The 26,656-nt window shown below is 39.8% G+C and overlaps 3 protein-coding genes across 6 annotated transcripts in view; all 3 read left to right on the top strand.

Moving 5' to 3' along the window:
- LOC127987320 (uncharacterized) overlaps positions 1-26,656 on the top strand; it is a 214,835-nt gene that overhangs the window by 62,606 nt on the left and 125,573 nt on the right. The gene's annotated exons all lie outside the window — the stretch shown is intronic.
- Positions 1-26,656, top strand: part of LOC127987304 (uncharacterized) — a 232,118-nt gene that overhangs the window by 110,549 nt on the left and 94,913 nt on the right. The window lies entirely within an intron of this gene.
- The window catches only part of LOC127987321 (uncharacterized), a 157,037-nt gene continuing 140,737 nt past the window's right edge, over positions 10,357-26,656 (top strand). The window contains exon 1 of the mRNA XM_052589602.1: positions 10,357-10,397. The gene's annotated coding sequence lies outside the window, so the exon portion shown is untranslated. The remainder of the gene's footprint in view (positions 10,398-26,656) is intronic.

Genomic DNA, 26,656 nt, shown 5'->3' with positions numbered 1-26,656 from the left:
AGATTTACTGAACATGAGCAGCTGATCCCTCAAATTATTAAGATTATGTTTGGTCAGCAGGTGATGAAATACTCCATCATTCTCTTCACTTATGGAGATCAGCTAAAAGAAAATACCATAGAGAAGTTCATTGAGGATGACTGTAGATTAAGAGATCTAGTTCAGCAGTGTGGAGGCAGATATCAGGTGTTCAGGAATGAAGATGAGAATAACAGAGAGCAGGTGAACGATCTACTGCAGATGATTGACACAATGATAGAGCAGAATGGAGGAGGACACTACAGTAATCAGATGTATGAAGATGCTCAGAAATTTAGAGAAGAGGAAGAAAAAAGGAAACAGAGAGAAGAAGAAGAGAGAAAAGAACAAGAGAAACAAAGACAAAAGCAGATGGAGAGAATGAGAGAAGACATGGAAGCTAAGACATCTGAACTAGAAAGACTTGAAGCAGAGAAACAGAGAGAAGAAGAAGAGAGAAAAGAACAAGAGAAACAAAGACAAGAGCAGATGGAGAGAATGAGAAAGGAAAAAGAGAGAATGAGAGAAGACATGGAAGCTAAGACATCTGAACTAGAAAGACTTAAAGCAGAGAAACAGAGAGAAGAAGAAGAGAGAAAAGAACAACAGAAACAAAGACAAGAGATTGAGAGGAGGAGGCAGGAGATTCTAGAAGAGATAGAAGCTAAGAGATCAGAACTGGAAATATTTAAACAGAGACGCAGAGAGAAGGAGAGAAAACAACAAGAAGAAACTGAGAATGTGTCAGAAGTTCACGAACAGTCTCTTACAGAAAGACGAAGTGAAAACCCAGAATTTGAACAGTTTTACAGAAAGCATCAGTCCAGATGGCATATGGCAGCTTTTGTAATTAAGCATATGAGCACTGGTCCACATATTGGTCCAGTTATTGGTGCAGTTATTGGTGGAGCTCTTGGATTTATTGCTGGCCCTGTTGGTGCAGGTGTTGGTATGCTTGCTGGTGCAGGTATTGGTACAGCTGTTGGTGCATTTGTTGGTAAAGTTTTCAATAATAATTGAATAATTGTCATGGCCCACAGGTCTATGAGACCCAAATCCCAGTTTATGCAGAGACTATCCACTCCAAACCCCTGGTCCATGCTTCAGTCAGGCCAGAATTTATGTAAAAAATGCTGTAAAAAAATAAATAAATAAACAAATAAGGAAAAACAAGAGGAACCTCCTGGGAAATATCTGGCAAACAGTCAATCATTTTAAACTCACATGTTATAAATGTGTCATAAATATATTCATTAATATGTATTTCACCTTAAAATTAGATGTCTGATATATCACATGATGCAGCAATAATAGATTATAGTGAAACTGAAGGGTGTTTTATTTGTGGTTTTCTCATTAATATCTTATGATTCCTGAAGCTGCTCTGTATTAAACCAATGATGTATGTTTTGTTTATCAAGATGAAATTCCTGTAGTCGGAGCTAAAGAGTGTCCAATAAAGTCATGTTTAGGACTGCTCCAACATGCTCATAAATTAAAATTTAATATCATATTGTGTTAACTGATTTTACGGGTAAGCTGAGGTGACTATGCAGACTATGTTTTTCAAGTGTTGTGTGAGTTACAAATAACTGCAGCCGTGGTTAAAAAAAAATAGAAAAATTAATAAGTTCACGTTCTCCAGTGGTGCATTTGGTCAATGATTTAGTGACTATTACAAACCTAGCCTTTATTCAGCTTGTGTTTATCTTTTTGTTTTTATCTGTGATTCTGTGATTACAATCTGTGATTACATCCATTACAATAAACCCTACAAAAGCCATGGCTGTATTAATTGTATTAATCTCTGTCTACATATTTAGTACAATGTTTTGTTTGAATCAGTGGAAGAAAGCATGTGTAACAGAAGGAGGGACCGTTCTGAATAAGGACTGGTTCTCGACGCCCTTCTAACACTATTTCAGAGTCATGTGACGCCTCTCCACCTTACATTGGAATTCATTTTGAGTTCATGATTCACCAGATGACTACATGATCTCTCACACGAGAATATTGCTTGTGTTTATGTATCCCTGACTGAAGACAAGACTTTAATTCACACTGTAGATTACAGAGGATGAAGGACACTGTCATTAGCTCACACACAATGGTAAATGTTCTCACAATCAGTTAACCATACACTCTGGCCAGTCACACACAAACACACTCACTCACTGTCACTGGTCATCTGCTCTGCTCTGCTCTTTGGCCTTAATAATAATAATAATAAAAATATAAATAAAAAGTTCTGTTTTTAACATTGAAACAAATTATTCAATAAAGTGATTTTTTTTTTCATATAAAAGCATATATGCATCTAATTCAATATATTATATTATTTTAGATACATTATATTAAATATTAGAATAATTATAATGTTGCAAAAAACAAAAACAAAAATAATTTCCATTTTATTTATAATTACCAAATACAAACACATCTTACTTTTTTTTTTTTTTTTTAATTGCTAACAAGCGTTTACCAATACTTAAAGTACTTTTTCTAAACTCTTAACACAGCAAACTACATCACACACTTAGCCAAATAGTACATTTTCTGGCCCAAACCAAATTTTGTTAAATAAATACAAATTCTATTTTTAAAAATGCTAAATACTTTTTTTCTACATATACTAACTCTATCAAAACACAGCAAACACAATCCAAACTTGAGTCATTCGGACAAAACATTAGCACTGCTTTTCTATCCAATAGCAACATATAGTCAATGATAGAACAATGATTGTCAAAATACTAACAGTGGATGGCTTTACAAAAACTGCATTACTTTCTTCTACATGTTTGACATACATGTTTCGGTTCTACTTGCATAGACAATATACAAATTTTACATGCTTCATTGTTGAAAAATTCCATAGTTTTTTTTTTTTTTTTGTAATTTAGTTACCTTCAACTGATTTTACATTTTTAAGTGTTGAATGTATTCATTCTTGGTAACATACTGTCTAAAACTGAATGAGTCATTACTTTATAGAATGTACAATAGACAAATCTTACCCTCTTCTTCTCCCTTACCTATCTTCCTCTGAACTACTCCTTTCCCTAATCCCACTATTCCTCTTCGTCTCCGAGGCATTATTTTTTTTCTCTTCGTTTCTTTGTGTTGTTTTGCAATCCAATTCAAAGAGGTCTTTTTTTTTATTTTTTTTTAACATCTTTATTGATGTAATGGAAAGAGCATTAACACCTGACTATTCCTCCAACTGAGACTGAATCTATTTCTAAATGATTTAGTGATCTGTCACTTAGAAATGCTTATCAGTTGTTACAATATTTTATATAGAGATATTCTTTCAATACTTTTGAGTTGTTGTTGTTACAGAAGTAGAGGTTTTACACTACATTTAAAGTTTGGAACATTAGGTCTTCATTTCTGTCATACTGTGTTTAAGCATTTGTGAAAAAGATAAGAAAAATCTATGATTTTGGTATGGGGTAAGTTTGTGTGAAAATAACATTTAATAATTTTAGAAACGTGTTAATTTACTGAATATTGCGTGAAAACAACATGAATTGTGTTAATGGTATGGTCACAAAAGACTAATGTTGTGATAATTGTGCTTAGTGACTACAGATTCTTTTACTGACTTTTACAATTCAGAATTGCATTCTGAATCAGGTACAGAAAATCGTGGGGGACCAAACACATGTTTTGCATTCACAGTATGAAATGCTCCCCTCTGGTAGAAGATATAGAGTCCCAATGTGCAAACTTAATAGGTATAAGAATTCCTTTGTGCCTGTCTCTGTACGAATGCTGAATAACTTTTTATATCATTAATTTTAAATTTGTAAGTCTTAAATCAACTGTTCTTCTTTTTTAATATATATATATATATATATATATATATATATATATATATATGTATGTATGTATATGCAGCAACATATAGTCCACAACAAATTTCCTTTCGAGGACAATAAAGTATACTACTACTACACATTATATGCAATATGTACATACTTACAGTTAGCACTACACATTGTACACTATACACAGAATGTACACATTCTACATTATGTAGACATATATATGCAGAAAAACATGCTATGGTGCGTTTGTATGTAAACTGGATACAGAAATGTCATGGATGTGCATTGGATCCAGTGGTAACAGGTAGATTATTCTATTAAATGCAGTGTGTATGTATAGTCCAGTTACAGTTCAGATTCAGATTCAGATTCAGATTCAGATTCAGATTCAACTTTATTTTCATTGCACATGTGGGCACAAGGCAACGAAATACAGTGGACAGGGGAAGAGATAACAGCAAAACATTAGGAAAGAGAGGAGAAAAAAACCAGCACCCAGACTGTGCTCCTATGGGAGCACCATTTGAGAACAGTAAAAACACCACAGCACAAATGCACATAATCAATACAACATAAACACACGACTAGCAACTGGGGATGGAAATTTGGGGGGTTGAGGTGATCCAGCCCAGGCAATCAGCATCCGGTCCAACAGCCATTATAGCGCTGGTCACAGGCCTGCTTGCCAGACTGGCGGATCAAAGCGGCAAAGGCGAGGGATGGGGGTTAAGAGGTGAGTGCATATCTGTATATGTGTAAGAGTTTGTGTATTTGTAGGCCTGGAGAGTTGCGATTCTCTCTAGATGCCTCAGTCCACAGATTATACAGCGTCACAGCAAGTTGCCATGGAGACAGTCTTGGTCAGGTCCTAAACAGAGTCAACAATCAACAGGTGTGGGGGGAAACGGGTGAGGAACGCAGAGTCTCTCGCTGCCGTGCTTTCCAAGGAGAAATTTGTTTTCCAGCCAAGGCCAAGCCAAGGCCAAGCTGGTAGTGGAGCCGAAAGAAGATAAGGTCACTATGATTGTCCCTTTTGGTCTCCAAATCCTCCAATTTCCCTTCCAAAGCCGTGAGCTTCACCGTGATGTTATCCATATTGCGTTTAATAGTCTCAGTCTCAATGCTGGCCGCTCTGCCCACTGCTTCAATCATGACGGGCAGCCTTGTGAGGCTTTGAACAGCTGTTCCCGTCTTCTGAATTTTCCGATAACCCAGGGCAAAGCCTAATCCAATCAGCAGAAGACCTGTTATCATGGTTCCGAATAGGTAGATGTCTTCAATGTCCTCCACAGAAAGAGCCGCCAGACACACGACCCGCCAATTCGGCCACGTGTCCATCGTGTAGACAGCTGCAAACGTTCCAGCAGGGCAGTCAGGTTCCCCCGAACCCAAGCTCCTCGTCGAGAAGATGGTGTCAATTGCGTTGAGAGACCAATTTATCAAATCCATGTTTCAGTTTAGGATAGTTTAGGATAGCAATGCAGAGAGAGTCTCTCAAAGTAGACGAGACAAGAGAAACAGGCGAAGCAGGGAAGACAGGGAGGAGAGGAAAGAAATGCGACCGCCTCAGTTGAGAGCTTTTCTCTTTTACAGTTAAAGTGCAGTGTGTGGTATACCATATTGTGGAAGTATGCTGTAGGGTGTATTAGTTCTGACTGTTCATTAGTCTGATAGCCTGAGGGAAAAAGCTATCCCGCAGTCTGCTAGTGCGGGATCGGATGCTGCATAGACGTCTTCCTGAGGGCAGCAGAGAAACCAGTTTGTGGGATGAGTGACTAGAGTCACTGATGATCCTCCGGGCTTTCCTTATACACCACCTTGTGTAGATATCCTGGAGGAAAGGAAGCTCACCTCCAACAATTGTTGATGTGCCTTCTTCAGCACTGCCTCGGGTGAAATCCTCACTGATGTTAACGCTGAGGAACTTAAAGCTGCTTACCAGCTCCACAGTTGTCTTGTCGATGGTGATGGGTGTGTTCAATGCTCTGACTCCTGAAATCCACCACCAGCTCTTGGTCTTGGTCTTGTCGATGTTGAGTGAGAGGTGGTTCTCCTGACACCATTTAGTCAGGGTGCTCACCTCCTCTCTGTAGGCAGTCTCGTTGTCTGTGATCAGGCCGATCACCGTTGTGTCTTTAGGGAATTTGACGATGACGTTGGAGCTGTGTGTGGCTGCACAGTCATGTGTGTACAGGTAGTACAGGAGTGGCTGAGGACACAGCCATGAGGAGCACCAGTGTTGAGGGTCAGCAGGGATGAAGTGTTGCTGCCCATTCTGATCACCTGACTTCTGCCTGTCAGGAAGTCCAGGATCCAGCTGCACAGAGATCGGTTTAGTCTCAGAGTCTGGAGCCTCACAACTAGTGTGGCAGACACTATGGTGTTAAATGCTGAGCTGTAGTCCACAAACAGCATTCTCACATAGGTGTTTTTATTTTCCAGGTGGGAGGCTGCAGTGTGTATGGTGAAAGCAATAGCATTGTGTGTAGAACGGTTGCTATGACATGCAAACTGTAGCGGATCCATTGAGGCAGGTAGCAAAGAGCAGATGTAGTCTCCAGTCATTTAAGCATGTGATTTTTGTTTATTAAGCTCATCCGGTAGAGATGTGGTAATGTTCACCGTTACGACCCTGTTAAAATGCTCTAGAGGTAAAAGTAACATTCAAATTTTGTGGTAAAACTGTACAACTGATGGAGGCAGCAAGAGACAATGCAAAGACATCAGTTGCCAACAAATGCGATTTATTGTACAAAGTGAAAATCCAAATAACAACCAAAATATTTATAAGATGATAAATCATTAGACAACCAATATGTACTAATATTTACAACTCAGAAAACAAACAAACAAAAGAACAATACAACTCAACCCAAGAGAAAGAGGACGCTAGTGACACCAAAAGAAAGAAAGAAACAAAACAAAAGCACTTCTAACTTATTTTAAACCTCTAACCTAACTAAAGAAAAAGAAAGCAAATCTTCAGTGCCGTATACTTCCCTATCCTCAACTAATAAAAACCAAACATACAGGGGGTGGCATTCACCTTTTACCTAGTGTGTCTAAACAGATCAGGTTACTTCCTTGAACTTCCTTTTATCTGCCGGTGGAAACTTTACTGGCACTGGATAGGTCGGTGTCACATTGATTAATGATGACTGAGAGCTTCCAGAGCCAATCAGCAGTCAAGGGAGGCGGCCTAAGAGATTGACAGTTAACAAGGAGAGCGAGAGAGCGAGAGAGAGAGAACACAGGCACTCACAGGAACATTTATAGACTTAATATCACATTAGCTGGTTTATTCCCTTTAAAATCTGTGATGTTATTGATTCCCTTCCACATGCATCTTGCATCGTTGGTGTTGATTTGTTCTTCGACTTTGTTTTTATATTGTCTTTTTGCGGCTTTGATGGATTTCCTGAGATCACAGCTGGCTTGTTTGCAATCATCAGCATTCCCGGTTTTAAAATTGGATGTCCGTGCTGACAAGGCTGCTTGAACATTTCTTTTAATCCATGCGTATTGTTTTTGTCGGCACTACATCTTCTACACACTTCCTGATGAAACATGTTACAGTATCTCAGTATGCCTCAATGTCATCATCATACTACCCGGAACATGTCCCAGTCCACGTGATCAAAACTGTCCTATAGTATAGCGTCTGATTGGTTCGATCAGCAGTGAATTGTCCTGAGGGCGGGTGCTTCCCATTTCAGTATCTGCCTACAAGCAAGCAGCAGCAGAATGGAAGAGTGATCCGATTTGCTGAAAGGTGGGTGGGGGAGGGATTTCTAGGCATCCCGGCAGAGGACCAGTGCAGTCCAGAGCTATTGTTCTGAAGTTGGCTTTGTTAATGTCCCCCGTAACAATAAACGCCGCATCTGGGTATGCGGTTTCCTGCTCACTTATTTTCCCATACAGATCCTTGAGTGCCTGGTCTGTGTAAGCTTGAGGAGGAATGTAAACAGCTGTGATTATGACCACTGTAAATTCCCTTGGAGAACCCCGTAAGCTCGATGGCTGAGTCTGGAACCTCTCCAGACATAGAGGTTTCTGTGAGGCAAATAATGCAGCAGTCCCTTATTTCTCATTGGTATGAGATATGTGCCCGCAGTCCACAGAGTTTATTTTCCAGTGACTATACGTTAGCCAGCAAAATGGTTGGGACAGGAGGTTTGAGGTGATGACGTCTGAGTCTGACAGGGATGCCGGCATCAAGCACCTCAAAGTTTGGTTTGAGTTTCGCGATGTAGGAACCTATGTCTAGAAGTGTGTGTCTGTCGTAGGCAGTTATACAAACAACATCCATCATGTAGAACAACAAAAAAACAAGTAAAACAAGCAAAAGCTCGCAAAAAGGGTCCCATGCTTGACCTCATCTTAATATTCTGTGACATAAGTTAAAGGACATTAACATCAATGTTAACACAGCGGTAGAGTTACTCTCACAGGACACTGCACTTATTCACAGAAGTAAATTTTTTTGCATTTGCTTTAAAGCCTTACTGGTTATTTAACTGTTTCATTTGTGTGCTTTTCTGACGTGCAGTTTTTCTGAGCACAATCCAATCTAATGCATGAAAATGAAAAAGCCTGTCAAATTGTTCCTGATTATTGAACTAAGTTATGTTTTGTGCTTATACTGTCAAAACACACAAGGTTTAAGTTTAGACTTTGGATATGTCTAAAGTGAAAGTAAACAACTGAAAGAAACAGATGCATGTCTGTATATCAGATGCGTGCAGGTCTTAAAGGGACAATAGGCTACATGCTGCCGACTGTAATTAAAGGGATAGTTCACCCTAAAATGTAATTTCTGTCATTGTTTATTCACTCACATGGTGCCCCAAACCTATATTAACTTCTGGTTACACTTTATTTTGATAGTCCACTTTAGACATTCTACTGACTGTAAGTAACTTTGTAACTACATGTCGACTACATATCAACTAAATCTCAGAAATTTGCAACTACATGTCAACTAACTCTCAAAGTAGACTGTTAGGGTAGGTTTAGGGTTAGTTTTAGGGGTAGGTTTAGGCTTAGTATTAGTTGACAATAAGTTGACAAAGAAAGTATTAGACAATATTAAGCAGACAGTCTACTAATACTCTACTAACTGCTAGTTGACATGTAGTTGCAAAGTTACTTACTGCTAGTAGAATGTCTAAAGTGGACTATCAAAATAAAGTGTTACCTAACTTCTTTCTTGTGCTGAACAGAAAAGAAGATATTTTGAAGAATCTGGATAACCAAACAGTTGCTCATTTACATTGATTGGATAGTTTAAAAAAACCTTTAAAATAGAGTTTATGTTTAGCAGAAGAAGGACACTCATTCAGGTTTAAAACAACTTTTGAGTGAGTACATGAAGGTATAAAAAATAAAACACTAGCCTATTTTCATTTGTGGGTGAATTATTCCTTTAATGTTAATAAAACGCCAAACACAAAGAGAAGGATCACTCAATACTCTTGACTGAAAAGCTTTAATACAGTTGCTTTAATAGGAATCAATGTATATAGTGTTTTATTTTCATATTTGTTCATTCTATTTTTTACTGCTCCTGCTTAATACACCTATTGTACCTGAAACTAAAACACTATTTTATTTGTATATATTGTGTATTTGTAATGTTTATCTTTGTCCTGATTTTTTAATAATACAAAATAAGGACATTGATTATCTTCATCCACTTTGGCCTAAATATCCGCCATACTTTTTCACATTTTGTTAACCTTAAAAGGCTTTGTCTTTATCATAGGGAATTAGTTTGGCTGTAACTTGTAAAAAAACAAAAAACAAAAACATGATAAAGAATTGTGTTATTTAAAAAAAAGTGATATTTTTGCCATGAAACTTCCTACAAACTTTCTCACATACTCTAATAGCAGCTTTAAGAAATAATGCAGTGTTTGAACAAAGTAAACATATATAGCGTCACATCAGCGGCATAATCAGTATAGTTAATATTAATCATGTGAAGATATCAGAGAACACTTTTCTACACACAGTTCTAGCGGGTGATCTGTTCCTGCTCCAAAAGCCATCAGAGAAACTCTGAAATCAGTCTGAGAGGAGAAATAATTGAGACATTTGATAAGAAATTAAGAACAAATGAGCTGAAGACAGTTTCAGGAGAGAGCAGAGTCAAACACTCTCAGGATCTCAAGACAAGTTGAAACTCTTACTTTAAGAAATATTTCACATATTATGGGTCAGTTTATTTCTACTGAAAATAACACTACTGATGTACAGGAAGTTGACACCTTCTTGAGCTCAAATTGACAATGTTCAGGGTGTGAAATAAACAGCCAAAAAGCATGCTAGATGGTCACATGCATTAACACTTAAAGATGAGCAGTTATTTTAGATGTTGGTGGAGTTTCACTTCATTTTACTGCAGATCAGCTTCACATCAGCTCATCTGTCATTTTATTACTAAACCAGTTTTGAAGAATCTGTCTTTTCATATGATTTTTGGACTGAAACCATTGAAGATGTTTTGGATTGTTTGGTTCTGTTTGTGTTTCTGGCGTCTGGATGGTGAGTCTGAAATGTGTTTTTATGACTTAAGTTCTTTCTGTTCTGTTACCATGTAATAAATGGAATAAAATCCTTTAGTCAGAAAGGATTAACATTGGATTAACAAATTTGTCATCAACATATCAAATCACAATGCTGTAATTTTCAGTCTTTGACTGTATAAAATGCATCTCCTACTCCTCTGATACTCTGATATTTTAACTGAAGTGCACATTATTTCTGTTACCGGATTATGGATTTCCTAGCTAGTGTAAATTGCATTACAAAGACGTGATTTCATATAATTTTTCATTTCAGGATTTTTTTTGAGAATTTCAAAGAGGAATAAAACTAGCCCACTCCCACCATCCAACAAGCTGCCAAAGCTACTATTTCAAGATCTGATTGGTGATATTGGCAAAGGTTGTGTTTACTGATGAAATTTTGACTGTTTCTGAGGGGCAGTTATGGCCTAATAGTTAGAGAATTGGATTGCAACCCGAAGGTTGTGTGTTCGAGTCTCAATACCAGCAGAGATTGTAGTTGTGGGGAGTGAATGTACAGCACTCTCCTCTTTCTTCAGTACCACGAATGAGGTGTGCTGGGTGCTGGATCAAATGGCTGTCCACTGTTCTGGTTGTGTGTTGTTCCCTACTCACTGCTGTGTGTGTGCGCACTTGGATGGGTTAAATGCAGAGCACAAATTAGTATGGGTTACCGTATTTGGCAACATGTTGCAACTTCTTCGTTATTCTTCCTAAATGAAGATCCTGGTACGGTACCAAACAATGTAAATGCAAGGAAGAGGTGTTGCACTTATCCAAGAGTACAACTGACTCCTCCAGTTCATTATGTAGATTGTCAGAGAGCATCAAAATCTGTTTCCATTTTCTGAAGTACATGTCAGATTGTCATCACAATCCAGATCAGATCGTAAATTTTCAAAGATCAGTTATCATCAGCGGCATTGTAATGTATTACTATTATTTTTTTCACCAAGATTTTATTTTTGGTGTTCTATGCCTTTGACAATATGCTGATAGGACAATAGGTGGACAGGAAGCATAGTGGGAGAAAGGGGAATGAGACTGGGAAAGCTCTGTGAGCCAGGACTCAAACTCGATGTAATTTAACATTTTTAGATTAACAACACCGTTCTGTGTGCTCGTTTTTTAACAGTTCACAATTCACAGTTTAATTCAGTGATATTTATCACTGTAACACACAATAATGGTCAATCACTTACAGTATTGTTCAAAATAATAGCAGTACAATGTGACTAACCAGAATAATCAAGGTTTTTAGTATATTTTTTATTGCTACGTGGCAAACAAGTTACCAGTAGGTTCAGTAGATTGTCAGAAAACAAACAAGACCCAGCATTCATGATATGCACGCTCTTAAGGCTGTGCAATTGGGCAATTAGTTGAAAGGGGTGTGTTCAAAAAAATAGCAGTGTCTACCTTTGACTGTACAAACTCAAAACTATTTTGTACAAACATTTTTTTTTTCTGGGATTTAGCAATCCTGTGAATCACTAAACTAATATTTAGTTGTATGACCACAGTTTTTTAAAACTGCTTGACATCTGTGTGGCATGGAGTGAACCAACTTGTGGCACCTCTCAGCTGTTATTCCACTCCATGATTCTTTAACAACATTCCACAATTCATTCACATTTCTTGGTTTTGCTTCAGAAACAGCATTTTTGATATCACCCCACAAGTTCTCAATTGGATTAAGGTCTGGAGATTGGGCTGGCCACTCCATAACATTAATTTTGTTGGTTTGGAACCAAGACTTTGACCGTTTACTAGTGTGTTTTGGGTCATTGTCTTGTTGAAACAACCATTTCAAGGGCATGTCCTCTTCAGCATAGGGCAACATGACCTCTTCAAGTATTTTAACATATGCAAACTGATCCATGATCCCTGGTATGCGATAAATAGGCCCAACACCATAGTAGGAGAAACATGCCCATATCATGATGCTTGCACCTCCATGCTTCACTGTCTTCACTGTGTACTGTGGCTTGAATTCAGAGTTTGGGGGTCGTCTCACAAACTGCCTGTGGCCCTTGGACCCAAAAAGAACAAATTTACTCATCAGTCCACAAAATGTTCCTCCATTTCTCTTTAGGCCAGTTGATGTGTTCTTTGGCAAATTGTAACCTCTTCTGCACATGCCTTTTTTTTAACAGAGGGACTTTGCGGGGGATTCTTGAAAATAGATTAGCTTCACACAGACGTCTTCTAACTGTCACAGTACTTACAGGTAACTCCAGACTGTCTTTGATCATCCTGGAGGTGATCATTGGCTGAGCCTTTGTCATTCTGGTTATTCTTCTATCCAGTTTGATGGTTGTCTTCCGCTTTCTTCCACGTCTCTCTGGTTTTGCTCTCCATTTTAAGGCATTGGAGATCATTTTAGCTGAACAGCCTATCATTTTTTGCACCTCTTTATAGGTTTTCCCCTCTCTAATCAACTTTTTAATCAAAGTACGCTGTTCTTCTGAACAATGTCTTGAACGACCCATTTTCCTCAGCTTTCAAATGCATGTTCAACAAGTGTTGGCTTCATCCTTAAATAAGGGCCACCTGATTCACACCTGTTTCTTCACAAAATTGATGACCTCAGTGATTGAATGCCACACTGCTATTTTTTTGAACACACCCCTTTCAACTAATTCAACTAATTGCCCAATTGCACAGCCTTAAGAGCGTGCATATCATGAATGCTGGGTCTCATTTGTTTTCTGAGAATCTACTGAACCTACTGGTAACTTGTTTGCCACGTAGCAATAAAAAAAATACGAAAAACCTTGATTATTCTGGTTAGTCACATTGTACTGCTATTATTTTGAACAATACTGTATTTTCAGTTTCTAAAGGGTTAACTAATTTTGTATTTCGTAGAGCATTGACTGTTTTTGTCACGGCTCTGTAAGTGAACACACTGATATTTATTTATACAAAACAAAAGTAAAAATAAAAAAAAAAATGAATCCACCCCGAAGGGGAAAAACCAGAGTAACGTACATCTAGATATCAGAACAGAAACAGGGATAAGACATAATTACAGTGTATAAATAGCCATCAGGATGGGCAACAGGTGTGTCTGTGTGTGAGTAGGTGAACAGTGAACAGGAAGGTAAAGAGACCGGGAGAATGGGAAATGGTAACCTCTGGTGGACAGTGGACAGTGGAAGAAGAAACAGAAGGAGCAACAGTCATGACAGTTTTAAACAAATGACCGCAAGTGAAGCACTTGTCTCTGTCAGGGATCGGACAGAGCCGGCCCCTGCCAATCAGCCACGATCCACGTCACTGGAGTACTAACCAGCCACACCTGCCACGCATCACGCAATCCAATTAATCACAGTATAAAAGCACTCACCTGCACCACAGATCCCCATCAAGCCTCCAACAGGAGCAGTCTCTTCACACTTGTCTCCTGAAGCTCTCCTTCCCTGACGTAACATATACTCACATTTTGGTGTTACTCTAACCTGTGTTTTTGCTCTGCTGCCCTCAGGACTGCTGATCATCAACTCTGCTCCGGTGATTCTATGGTCACTCCTATGATTCTTCTGTGATTGTTACTGTCTTTGGCATCTAAGGATTGAGAGAACGCCAGTTAACGATCTACACTGTGGCTTTGACATTAAAAGTAACTTCGCAAACTTACCTGCCTGGATATCCCACTCCATATGATCATCCGAGCACATATATCTTCAGTGAAGATTCTACGAGCACTTGGAAGCACGGATTCACTGCACTTGTATATTTCACTTAATAAAGTGGAGAAATAGGAGATTCCTCCATCAGTGATCAGCTCCTAACTATAAAACAAGGAAAACAAACCGTCTCAGAATACTCTCTCGAATTCCGCACATTAGCGGCAGCTAGTGGATGGAAAGAGAAGGCTCTATTGTCTGTCTATAGAAGAGGATTAAATTCTACTCTCCGTCTCCAATTGGCTATCTATGATGACACTCTCGGTTTGGAAAAGTTCATGCAACAAGCTAATCGGGTTCATATGAGATCCATCCACTTCTCCAGCAGTGTCTAGCTTCTTCTTCGTCTCCAAGAAGGATGGAGGATTAAGACCCTGCATTGACTATAGAGCCTTTAAACAAGATTATGGTCAAATTCAGCTATCCTCTTCCACTAATTCCCTCCTCTCTCGAACAGCTTCGAGACGCTCGTATATTCACTAAACTGGATCTGTGGAGTGCATGATACAACCTGGTGAGGATTAAGCAAGGAGATGAGTTGGAGACAGCTATCATCAACCCTGCTGGATATTACGAGTAAATGGTGATGCCGTATGGTCTTGTAAATGCTCCATCTGTTTTCCAAAGTTTCATGGATGAGGTCCTCCGTGAGTACTTAAACCGCTTTGCACTTGTTTACATTGAGGGCATCTTGATTTATTCCTCTAATGAAAGAGACCATCAATGTCATGTCGCTCAAGTGCTCCAACGATTACTAGAATTATCTCTCTACGTAAAGGCTAAAAAGTGGTCATTTCACCAACAATTCATGGAATTCCTGGGATATATAATCAACCAGGACGGAGTTAAGATGGATGACAAGAAGATGCACACTATAACATCAAGGCCTACTCCGCATACAGTAAAAGAGCTCCAGAAATTCCTTGGCTTCGCTGACTTTTACCGCAAATTCGTCCACAACTACAGCATGCTAACTGCACCCCTCACTTCACTCCTAAACGGAAAACCCAAGAACTTACTATGGACACCTGAAGCAGAAGAGGCTTTTCAAGTGCTCAAGACAGCATTCACCACAGCTCCACTCCTTCAACATCCAGACCCTGAAAAGAAGTTCATTGTCGAGGTGGACGCCTCTACTACTCGCGTTGGTGCCATTTTGTCCCAATGTCCGGAAAACTCCACTAAACCCATGCCCTGCGCCTATTTCTCTAAGAAATTGCCTCCCGCAGAAGTTAACTATGATATAGGAAACAGGGAACTCTTAGCAGTCAAATTGGCTTTGGGGGAATGGAGACACTGGCTAGAGGGGGCCAGACAACCATTTTGGTACTAACAGATCGCAAGAACCGACAATACCTTAAAGAAGCCAAAAGACTCAATCCACGACAAGCCCGTTGGGCTTTATTTTTCACGAGATTCCATTTCCAAATCGCCTATCATCCAGGCTCAAAGAATACCCGAGCAGATACCTTGTCACATCTTCATAATGAGGAAGAAACCCACGAAGACCCTGAAACTATTTTACCCATGAAGATCTTTGTTAATCCCATCCAATGGGACTTGGATGAAATGCTCCAGAAAGGGGCTCATCACCAACCTCCACCTCCACAATGTCCCCAAGACAAGATCTTCATCTCAGTGGAACACAGCAAAGCCCTCATTTCACAAACACATTCCTCAGTTGGCACAGGACCCCCAGGAGTAAGTAAGACTTTAGCTTCGATACAGAACTGGTGGCCATGGATGCATGAGGATGTTCAAGATTTCATACAGGGTTGTGTTCTCTGTGCAATCACCAAAGTCCCTAGAGAATAACCTACCGGAAAACTAGTTCCTTTGCCTATCCCACATCATCCATGGTCTCACATAGGAGTTGATTTTGTCACTGATCTTCCTCCCTCTGATGAAAAAACTTGCATTCTTATAGCCATTGATCGATTCTCTAAAGCCTGTAAACTAATCCCTTTGCGAGCTCTTCCCACAGCCTTTGAAACTGCTGAAATGCTTTTCGAGCATGTCTTCTGGAACTTCGGAATCCCAGAGGATATTGTCTCGGACTGAGGACCTCAGTTCATCTCCAGAGAATGGCGGGCATTCTTCTCTCTACTTAATGTTACGGTAAGTCTCACTTCCGGTTATCACCCTTAGGCCAATGGACAAACTGAACGGAAAATACAGGATATAAGCTGATTTCTCAGAACATTCTGTCATCAAAACCAAAACATCTGGAACCGCTATCTCATTTGGGCAGAATATGCTCAAAATTCACTCCGTCAGTCTTCTACTAACCTTACCCTTTTCCAATGTGTCCTAAGCAACCAACCACCATTGTTTCGTTGGTCCGGTGAACCTTCAGAGGTAATCTCAGTTAATACCTGGTTTGAGAAGAGCGAAAGAGTGTGGGATCAGGCTCATCAACATCTCCAGCAAGCTGTAAATCGTCACCAACACTTCGCTGACGCTCACAGAAGACCACATCCTACCTACCAGCCTGGGCAACTGGTATGGCTATCAACCAGAGACATTAGATTGAGACAACCTTGCAAGAAACTAAGCCCTAAATACATTGGACCTTTCCCTATAGAGAGATAGATAAATCCCATCACCTACCGGTTAAGTTTACCTGCTCAGTATCGGATTCATCCAACTTTCCATGTGTCTCTTCTAAAAACACATCACCCCTCTGTTCTTATTCCTTCCGCAGACCCGGTCCCTGAAGAAGACCCCCCTTTGCCACCTATTGAAGCCGAGCCCATCTACATGGTACGAGAGATCATAGACTCCCGATGTCGTGGCGGTCAATTGGAGTACCTCATAGACTGGGAGGATTATGGCCCCGAGGAGAGATGCTCACAGACTTTCATGCTCAGCACCCAGAAAAACCTGCTCCATGACCTAGGGGTAGACCTCCACGATGTCGGAGAGTTAGGTCCGCTGGCACGGACCCTGGAGAGGGGGGTAGTGTCAGGGATCGGGCATAGCCGGCCCCTGCCAATCAGCAACGATCCACGTCACCGGAGTACTAACCAACCACAACTGCCATGCATCACGCAATCCAATCAACCACAGTATAAAATCACTCACCCGCACCACAGATCCCCGTCAATCCTCCAACAGGAACAGTCTCTTCACACTTGTCTCCTGAAGCTCTCCTTGCCTGATGTAACTTATACTCACCTTTTGGTGTTACTCTAACCTGTGTCTTTGCTCTGCTGCCCTCAGGACTGCTGATCATCAACTCTGCTCCGGTGATTCTATGGTTGCTGATATCACCTATGATTCTCCTGTGATTGTTACTATCTTTGGAATCTAAGGATTGAGAGAACGCCAGTGAATGATCTGCACTGTCGCTTTGACGTTAAAAGGGAACTTAGCGAACTTACCTGCCTGGATGTCCCACTCCATGTGATCATCCGAGCACCTATATCTTCAGTGAAGATTCTACGAGCACTTGGAAGCACGGATTCACCGCACTTGTATATATTTCACTTAATAAATCACTGTACCGAATTCACCTTACCTCTGAGTCCTTAGTATATCCTGACAGACTCACTTGATACATGTTAGCTCAACAAGGATTAGTCGAACAAAATAATTGATTGTGAAACACTAACTGGATAAACACTAATCCAATGATGTGTTTAATTAAGCATAAAACCACATATTAAATGTAAAATATGTATTATTTTTATGGTAAAAAATATAATAATTCAGTGCCTTCCACTAATATTGGCACATTTGGGGAAATATGAGCAAAGGTTGCAATGTAAATAAATCTGCATTATTTATACTTTTGGTTTTTCAGAAAAAAAAAATCACAAAATTCTAATCTGTCTTTGAAGTAAAACAATGGACAGTGGGGGAGAAATCTCATGAAATTAATGTTTTTTTTTTTTCATTAGTTCACGTTGGCCATGATTGGCACCTAATTATTGCAACTTCCTTTCCCCAAGATTACTGTTATGGAGCCAATGAGAAAAGAGGTGTGCAGATCCATATGCATGCTTTTATTATTAAAAGATTTGGCACGTTTGGCTGCTGCTCCTCTCTCCCGTTTATTTTTAATAAGTCTCTCTGGCTATGGGCTAGTGAAGACTATCTGTGTCTTTATTCTACCGTGATGTGGAATCATTAGGGTTGTAAATCTGTGGGTAGGCAGCGATTCGATTCGATTCACGAATCATAGGTTTTCGATTCGATTCACGAACGATTTTTGCAAATTTAGAACGATTCAATTCGATTCATAAGTGCATCCTGCAACAGTCTCGGGCACTAATAATGGAGAGTGTGAAGGAGAGATGCAAGGCACGAACACTCTTCAAGGTCTCCATTAATTCTTACTTTTAGTAATTTAATGTGTATATTTTTTGAAAGCATTTAATCGCTATGGAAATCGTGATTCATTCGATTCTTAGCATTTTAAATCGATTACTGTCCGAGATTGGTGATTGGCTTATAAGTGGTGACTGTTAGTTTATGTGCATATAAAAGGAATTTTCAGAAGAATTAATACAAGACGTAGAGAACCAGATGATGAACATTATTAACAGCAATTTTTTATGTGATTGCATATAAAGTAGCAATATTTGCTAGATCTGTATGTTGATTCCGGGTTAGCATCATCTGAGGGGTCAGCATCATCTCTTCTCAGGTGTTCCAGACTGGAGCTTGTGTATATCCTAGTTACCACGGGATGTAAATCTCGTGGCAATACAGAGACACAAATAGAGATATAACTAGAGTAGCTGCTGTTACAACAAAGTAAATGTAATTAGTTTAACCCAAGCTATTTCTAACAAGTGCAGTTTCTGGGCTATGGTGGGGCCTGAAACCTGACTGAAATTCTTCATACAGATAATTTTTTTTGCATGAAGGAGCTTAATTGAGCAGACAGAACTTTTTCTAAAATTTTAGGCTTAAATGGAAGATTTGAAATGGGCCTATAATTTCCCCTTACAGTTCACTAGGATCTAATTTCTTAATAAGAGGCTTAATAACCGCAGGCTTGAATGGTTTTGGGAGTTGACATAAAGATAACGACAAGTTAATAATGTTGAGAAGTGGCTCTTCTGCTACAGTTAACAACTCTTTCAGTAATTTAGTGGGTGCAGGATCTAGTAAACACGTTGTTGGTTTAGATACAGTGATAAGTTTATTTAGCTCTTCCTGTCCTATAGTTGTAAAGCACTGCAGTTTATCTTTGGGTGTGACGGATGAAACTGAAGTGTTAGATGCTGTAGAATCTACATTTGTTATTGTAGTTCTGATGCTGTCTATTTTATCAGTTAATAAATTCATAAATTCATTCATATTAAACATTGATGGAATATTAGAATCAGGTGGCGTCTGGTTATATGTTAATTTAGCCACTGTGCTAAATAAAAACCTTGGATTGTTTTGGTTATGTTCTATGAGTTTGTGGATATGCTCTGCCCTAGCAGTTTTTAGTGCCTGTCTATAGCTGGACATACTGTTTTTCCATGCAATTCTAAAAACTTCCAAGTTCCAAGTTTTTCTCCATTAGCACTCAAGAGTATGAGTTTCTTTCTTGAGAGAGAGTAAGTATTACTGTTATACCATGGCACCGTATGTTTTTCTCTAACCTTTTCAAAGTGATGGGGGCTACAGCTTCTAATGTATTAGAGAAAATAGTGCCCATGTTGCCAGTCACTCGTGTAGTTCATTAATCTTGCTGCCGCATTCTGGATTAATTGTAAAGGATTGATAGAACTGGCTGGAAGACCTGCCAAGAGGGCATTACAATAATACAGCCTGGAGAGAACAAGAGCTTGAACAAGGAATTGTGCAGCATGTTCCAAAAGAAATGGCTTGATCTTATTGAAGTTGAATAAAGGTTTCTGGCTGTTTTTGAAGGAGTTATGGTTGATGTGCCTAATTTGATGGTGAAATTGTGATGAAACGATGGGTTTGCTGGAACCACCAGCTCTGTTTTGGCAAGGTTGATTTCTGCATTTTCTGGTATTTCTCTCTCTATGTTATTCATGACTCCCAGTCTCTATCTAGTATGGTTTCAAAACTGAAAGCCTCAACTTTAAGAGTTGATCCGATACCATCTTGTCTTTTTAAATCATGTTTAGATTTTCTCTCTCCTGTTGTTTTGAGAGTTATCAATAACTCTGTGTGCACCGGTGTTGTGCCAGCAGCACTTAAAAATCGATGCTGTCACCCCTGTACCAAAAACGAACAACATGGATTTTGATAATCTGAATAATTTTCGTCCAAAATGTTTGTATTTAGCGATAAGAAACCCGATTTGCTGTCAAGGCAACCAGTATTGAGAACGCCAGACAAAAGTCGCTGCTAGTGTAAACGCAGCTTGAGTGCATGAAGGACACTCAGCCTCCACCAGAGGTTCCCGATTAGTGCTCTGTCACATAGCAATGGTGCTATAGGAGAGCTGAGAAGAGGACAATCCTGCCAGGATAGGTGAAGCCAGAATTGCTCATTTTTGTTTTTATGTTTTACGTCATAATGGAGGAGACGGTGATTAGCCAAGACTGAGGCCAGGTAAATTAATCCCACCCCTAAACCTAACCCTCACAGAAATCATGCTAAATTATGATTTATTGAGCATGTACATTATACGAGCACATCTGTTCTCTGGGATCGAACCCATGATAGTGTACATATCATCGTATAAGGCAATACTCTACCAACTGAGCTACACGGAACCCAAATTACAACGCAAATAAAAGAGTACAAAACACTAATATGAAAATGACCTTTTGCTGATGGGGGCGGAATTGAAGTATACATTCTGGTGGGTCATATTTCAGGGATTTGGACAAACGACCTATACGAGCTTATTGGTTGGAGGACAGGTTGCCCAGAACACATAGAGACAGGGCTGGGCTCAAAACTGATGTTGTTTTTCTGATGTCAAACCGATGTTGTAAATAGTTGTAAAAAGTACATTGAGTAATGTATAGAACAATTTGTTTTAATGTGTAAAAAAATATTTACAGGACAAAACATTTTTACACATAGAAGAATGTTTTGTGAAAAAATAAGCTGTATTAAAAATAATTAACAGTGTACATAATAACTTCTCTTTTATTTACACACTTGTATGTGCAAAACAAAAATACAAAATGTACAGAAATTACTCAGGCTCATTTACAAATACATTTCACTACAAAAATGAATAATGTATACAATGTATTCATTTAATTTTTAACTTCCGTCAAAAAAAAGCTAAAAATTAGGTTGTTTTATTGACAATTGTCTCTCTCTCTCATGTGTGCTTCTCTCCTCTTTCTCTCTCTCTCTGGAGTTTTACATCCTCTTCGAGCAGCTCCACCAGCTTCCACTTACTTCCTCACCTGTTAAAGGACACTTTCAATCCTAAGGCAGAGCAAATAAACCACGCATGTTAACAACAACAGCACAATGAATTTCAGCAAAAAAGTGTCTATTAACTTTCTTACTTTGTATTTTTTTAAGTCTTTCCCCAGCAAGCTCATTTTCTCCAGAATAATATTAAAACAAGATAAAATGGAAACACTTATGAAAAATATAAAGACAGGTTTGCAATCTTAGCATTAGAAATTACACAACATACAAAATACTGAAGTGCTACAATTTGGTTAAACCATTTGTAGACCAGTGGCGATTTCTTTAAGACTGCAAGGGAAGCTCGGCAACCCTTATAATGTCACAAAATTAATGGTCAAATATGTACTATTGTATTAACATTTTATTGACTAAAAATGCATTAGAAAACGTTCATCTCAAAGACGAGTTCGTTCAGAATCAGTTACATATAGCAGGTTGGCTGACTCGATTTCCTTCTCATACATTCCCGCAGCGTCACAGTGCATTTCCCTATTGAAGCCCAACGTCCATTGACTTCAATGGGGCTGCTTTGAACGTTTTTTTTTCAGCGCTTCGAAACTAGACGGTCATTGGATAAATGCTGCGATTATGTCCCGCCCACGGACGCTCAGCGTCTCTGGGGTGAATGGGGAGTGGGCTGGCCCAGTCCTGTCGAAAGACTGCATCTCCTTTTGACTGACAGCGATTCTGTACTATAAGGAATCACTGAAGCTATTCACGCTCAGTCCCATCGCGGATTTCTCAAGTTCAGTCGAAATAAAAACTGCTGCAACCTATTTCTTTGATATTTGCTTGGCGAAATTGCTTGATTTTCATCATACATTTCACACAATTATACTCCACATTCCTTGTTTCAGTTTTACAGAGTTTAATATTTTTTTTCATTCATTCATTCCTTCATTCATTAATTCATTTAACGTTAGTAGGCTAGGCTAGCGTCGTGGGTGAAACTGCGCACGATGGCAGACGGTGCTAATATTGTCGACCTGATTTTGGCGAAGCCATTTGAAAGTGTTCCTTACGAGGAAAAATTTAAACAGCAGGGCAGATCAACACCTAAGATTGATTTAGTGCAAAAGATAGGGAAAAATAACAGGTCTTTTCAGCTCTCCTGGTATGACAAAGTTAGCTGGCTGACTGGAAGTGCTGTGACAAATAAAATGTACTGCTGGCCATGCCTCTTGATGAAACCATCTCACGGACGTGTTGTTTGGTCAAAGGTGGGGTTTGGAGATCTGTCTAACTTTGACAGGGCATATAAAAGACATGAAAAGAGCAATGAACATGTGAGTGCATGTGCAAGATTAAGTTGCATGGGCAGGATCAGGGTTGAGCATGCAATAAATGAAGGTGCTCGCATTCAAGTGGCTAAACATAATGAAATAGTCAAACAAAACAGGGCCTTCCAAAACCGCCTTATTGATGTGACATCCTTGCGTGGCCGGCAGGAGCTGTCATTTAGGGGACATGATGAGAGTAGTGAATCATCCAACAAGGGGAATTACAGGGAGTTCACAGAAACATTAGCTAAATATGACTCTGTCCTGTCCACACAATTCGAGTCCTCAACTGTGTTTTCTGGTATGTCCTATTCTATTCAAAATGATTTGATCTCTGCTCTTGCAGCCACCGTTTCTGATCAGATCAGAGATGAAATTCAGGATGCTCCCTTTTTTGGATGGCAGGTGGATGAAACACCTGATATATCCTGCCGTGCCCAACTCTCTGTCATTGTTCGCTATGTGGATAGTGCAGGTAAAATTCAGGAGCGCTTTATTGGATTTTTTGATGTTTCGGGGGGGCGAGATGCCCAGGTCCGTTTTTGAAATATTAAATGAGAACATGCAGGGCTACAATTTTAAGGACAAGCTTGTGGCACAGACCTATGATGAGGCTGCTGTCATGGCTTCAGATCTCAATGGTCTGCAGGCCAAAGTGAAAGCAATAGCCCCCAGTGCAATGTTTGTGCATTGCTATGCACACCGACTGAATCTGGTGCTGTCACAGGGGGCTAAATGCTTGCCTGAGTGCAGAATATTTTTTGCATCACTCTCTGGATTTGCCACATTTTTTTCAAAATCCACAAGGAGGAGATCTTTTCTGGAGTCTGCAGGCTGTTCAAGGTTGCCCAGAAACGCTCCTACTCGATGGAATTTCACATCACGGATAGTGAGCACTGTGGCAAACAATTATGATGGCCTCCTGCAGACATTTGAGAACATCATTGCAGATACAACAATGGATGATGATACACTGGATTGTGCCAAAGGCTTTGTGAGGAAACTGGAGGATTTTGAGTTTGTGTTCATGTTGTACACATATGAACAAATCTTCTCTGAGACTGATGTGGTCTTTGATATTGTCCAGCAGAGGGCGATGGATGTTCTTTACTGCAAGAACAGAATTGGATCTCTTCTTGCATTTGTCAAAGAGAAGAGGTCAGAGGGGGCTTTCCAAGCCATTTATGCCAAAACAGCAGATCTCACATCAGACCCACGAGATGAGCCCATGGGAAAGCATCGTCTGACCCAATTGCAGGATCCCCAAGTGCGATACAGAAATCTGTACATGGCCATCCTTGATAACATCTTGGAGCAGATTCCTTGACGTTTTTCAAATTTGGAAAGCATGCTCTTCTTAGAATTAGTCAATCCAGGGAAATTTGATGACATGAGACAGGTATTTCCAGAGGAGGCCTTCCAAAGTGTACTGAAAAGTTATGGCCATCACTTTGATTCAGGAAGACTGAGGTCAGAACTTTAAGTCCTGTATTCAGATCAGGACTTGCAGGGTAACAGGGGAAAGCTGTGTGATTACTTGGTGTTCCTTAAAGACATGGAGTTGGACAGTGCAATGCCTCAGCTTTACAAACTGTTCTCATTAGTGGCAACAATTGGAGCTACATCTGCAGGTGTAGAAAGGAGCTTCTCCTGTTTAAAGCGACTCAAGTCCTCCACCCGAAACACAATGGGCCAAGGCCGTTTAAGCAGCCTAGTTTTGCTGGCCATTGAGAGGACACTTGTCAAGTCACTTGAAAAGACTCCTAGTTGGTACGACAGGGTCACAGACCATTTTCTTGAAAAGGAACATAGGGCAGAATTTATTTTTAAATAAATAGACAATTTTATGATGTAGGCCGAAAATGAGCTTCCCCTCTCTGACAGACCAGTAGCCGTCACTGTTGTAGACATATCTTGAATGACAGCAGAAAAAAAAAAACACCTACAAAGGGAAAGACGATTGCCTTACATAAGCCCCTTTCACACTGCCATTCCGGCAAATACAGGGGTAAAGTGTTCCTGCAATTGTTCCCTGGTCGCTAGATTTGGCACTTTCACACTGCCAGTGATGACCCGGTGTAGGTGCGTGCTTTCACACACAACCCTTGAAGATCCCGTAACGACACGTGACATCAGCGCGTGACGTGTAATGTACGAGTCGACAACGCTAGGCACGTTATACTTTCACTGAAGCAAGCAAACGATCTCGGCGTCAGCGCGGAAAGTGAGGAACTAACTGATCTCTGCTTCATTACAGTTTGCACATATGTTTTCGTCGCGAATGTTGATCTTCCTTCAAAACTGCCGATAAAAAGAGTCGCGCGTGTTAACCCCCCCCCCCCCAGCTTTTAACACTTTCACTAGGTATTTGAGTAAATGAAAACACAATACTTACATTTCAATCCTTACCCATAAGCCTAACCCTACCCATCATTTATTCCTAAAATCAGAGGGAAATGACAGCTGATTAAAAAGAGCATAGAAACACGTAACCAGAGGTACACTTCGGCTGTGTTCCAGTCCATTTTCTTATGCACTTCACTAGACTTGTTTGTGGTGGGAAAAATGAAATGCAATCTGCGATGATGATCATAATTGCATTGCATTGTCGTCTATGGAGACACCTGAAGTGTGCATATGAAGCAGACTTGCTCCCTCTGTCCAAATCGAGGGGTCGAGGGTTTGTCCATATAAAATTCATAAAGTGGAACGCACTTCAAAATGGCAGTTGGGATTCCCCTGAGGGGAAGTGCTTACGGTAGTTCACGAGTGTATGTCTAAAAGTGGAGTGGAACGCTGCCTTGATTTTCCTGGGAAATGGAGGGCAGATTTGAAGTCACTTTCGAAACACGTCAGCCTTTGTCGTGATGCAGTCAGCCTTGAAATGCAGTCTTCAAAGGGCGCATTCTTCACACAGCTTAAGTTGTGATGCTGTGACGCAATCAAACTTGAAATGCGCACTCCGGAATATACACTATAGTTTGGGACACAGCTAATAGGGTTGTTTGAGATGAGCAAAATCTGTGTAGAACTGATCACCGGTGATCACCGTAAGATGCATGCTGGTTAGAAAAGTGTCCGAGTTACGTCTGACTTGCTGATGTGTGCCAAAAAACTAGTGATGGGAAGTTCGGATCATTTTACAGACTCTGACCTTTGAGTCTTGTTCAGCAAAATAAAGTAATCTTTTTTTCAAATAATTTCATTCATTTCATTCATTTTATCAAAGTATAATTAAAATGATACGTGTTACTTCCCTAACATGTAAATTCCCTAACGTCTGAGCCAGAAAGAGAATTGATTAGTTCATCCATCGAGTTCTCTGATTTGACTCGTTCCTTCATCACGTGACAGCCCCATAAGCTTATAAAAGGCTTTAACCTATTGTTCGTTCTTTTGTCACAAATGCAGAAGTATTGTCTAGCGTCCAGCAAACCACTAGCTTGCTTCAAGCAGTTCCTTATTTACTTCTTCTAGCACGTTATGGTGGATTGTGTTACTTATTTATGGAAGATAATTACTGTTTACTGTCTGCCGCTGGTTCTGTCGACAAGGACAGGTGTTGCATTTTCTAGATGGAGAGAGCTTGGTGACAAACTTCAACTAGAAAGAGATGCCCATATCGCTTGTGTTTTACTCGACAGGTGAGTTGTTTTGATTCGTATCTTTACAGAAAACGTATGCTATTATAACGATCAACAAGATTAGTATTATGGGGCATACACGCCAAACGTCGGGCATTGCTTCTCTAGACCCGCACGAGGACGCGTCTGATCCATAGTCTGATCACGTCTTTGAATTGACTTTGTTTGTAATCTACTCGTTGAACTCACGTTTGAAAATTATGACATCAAACACAACATTTATAAAACTTTCCTCATCCATTAAATCTATGATTTATCTTTCCG

Source organism: Carassius gibelio, chromosome B22, assembly GCF_023724105.1.
Source record: "Carassius gibelio isolate Cgi1373 ecotype wild population from Czech Republic chromosome B22, carGib1.2-hapl.c, whole genome shotgun sequence".
Lineage (NCBI taxonomy): Eukaryota > Metazoa > Chordata > Actinopteri > Cypriniformes > Cyprinidae > Carassius > Carassius gibelio.
This window is presented reverse-complemented; position numbering and strand designations above follow the sequence as displayed.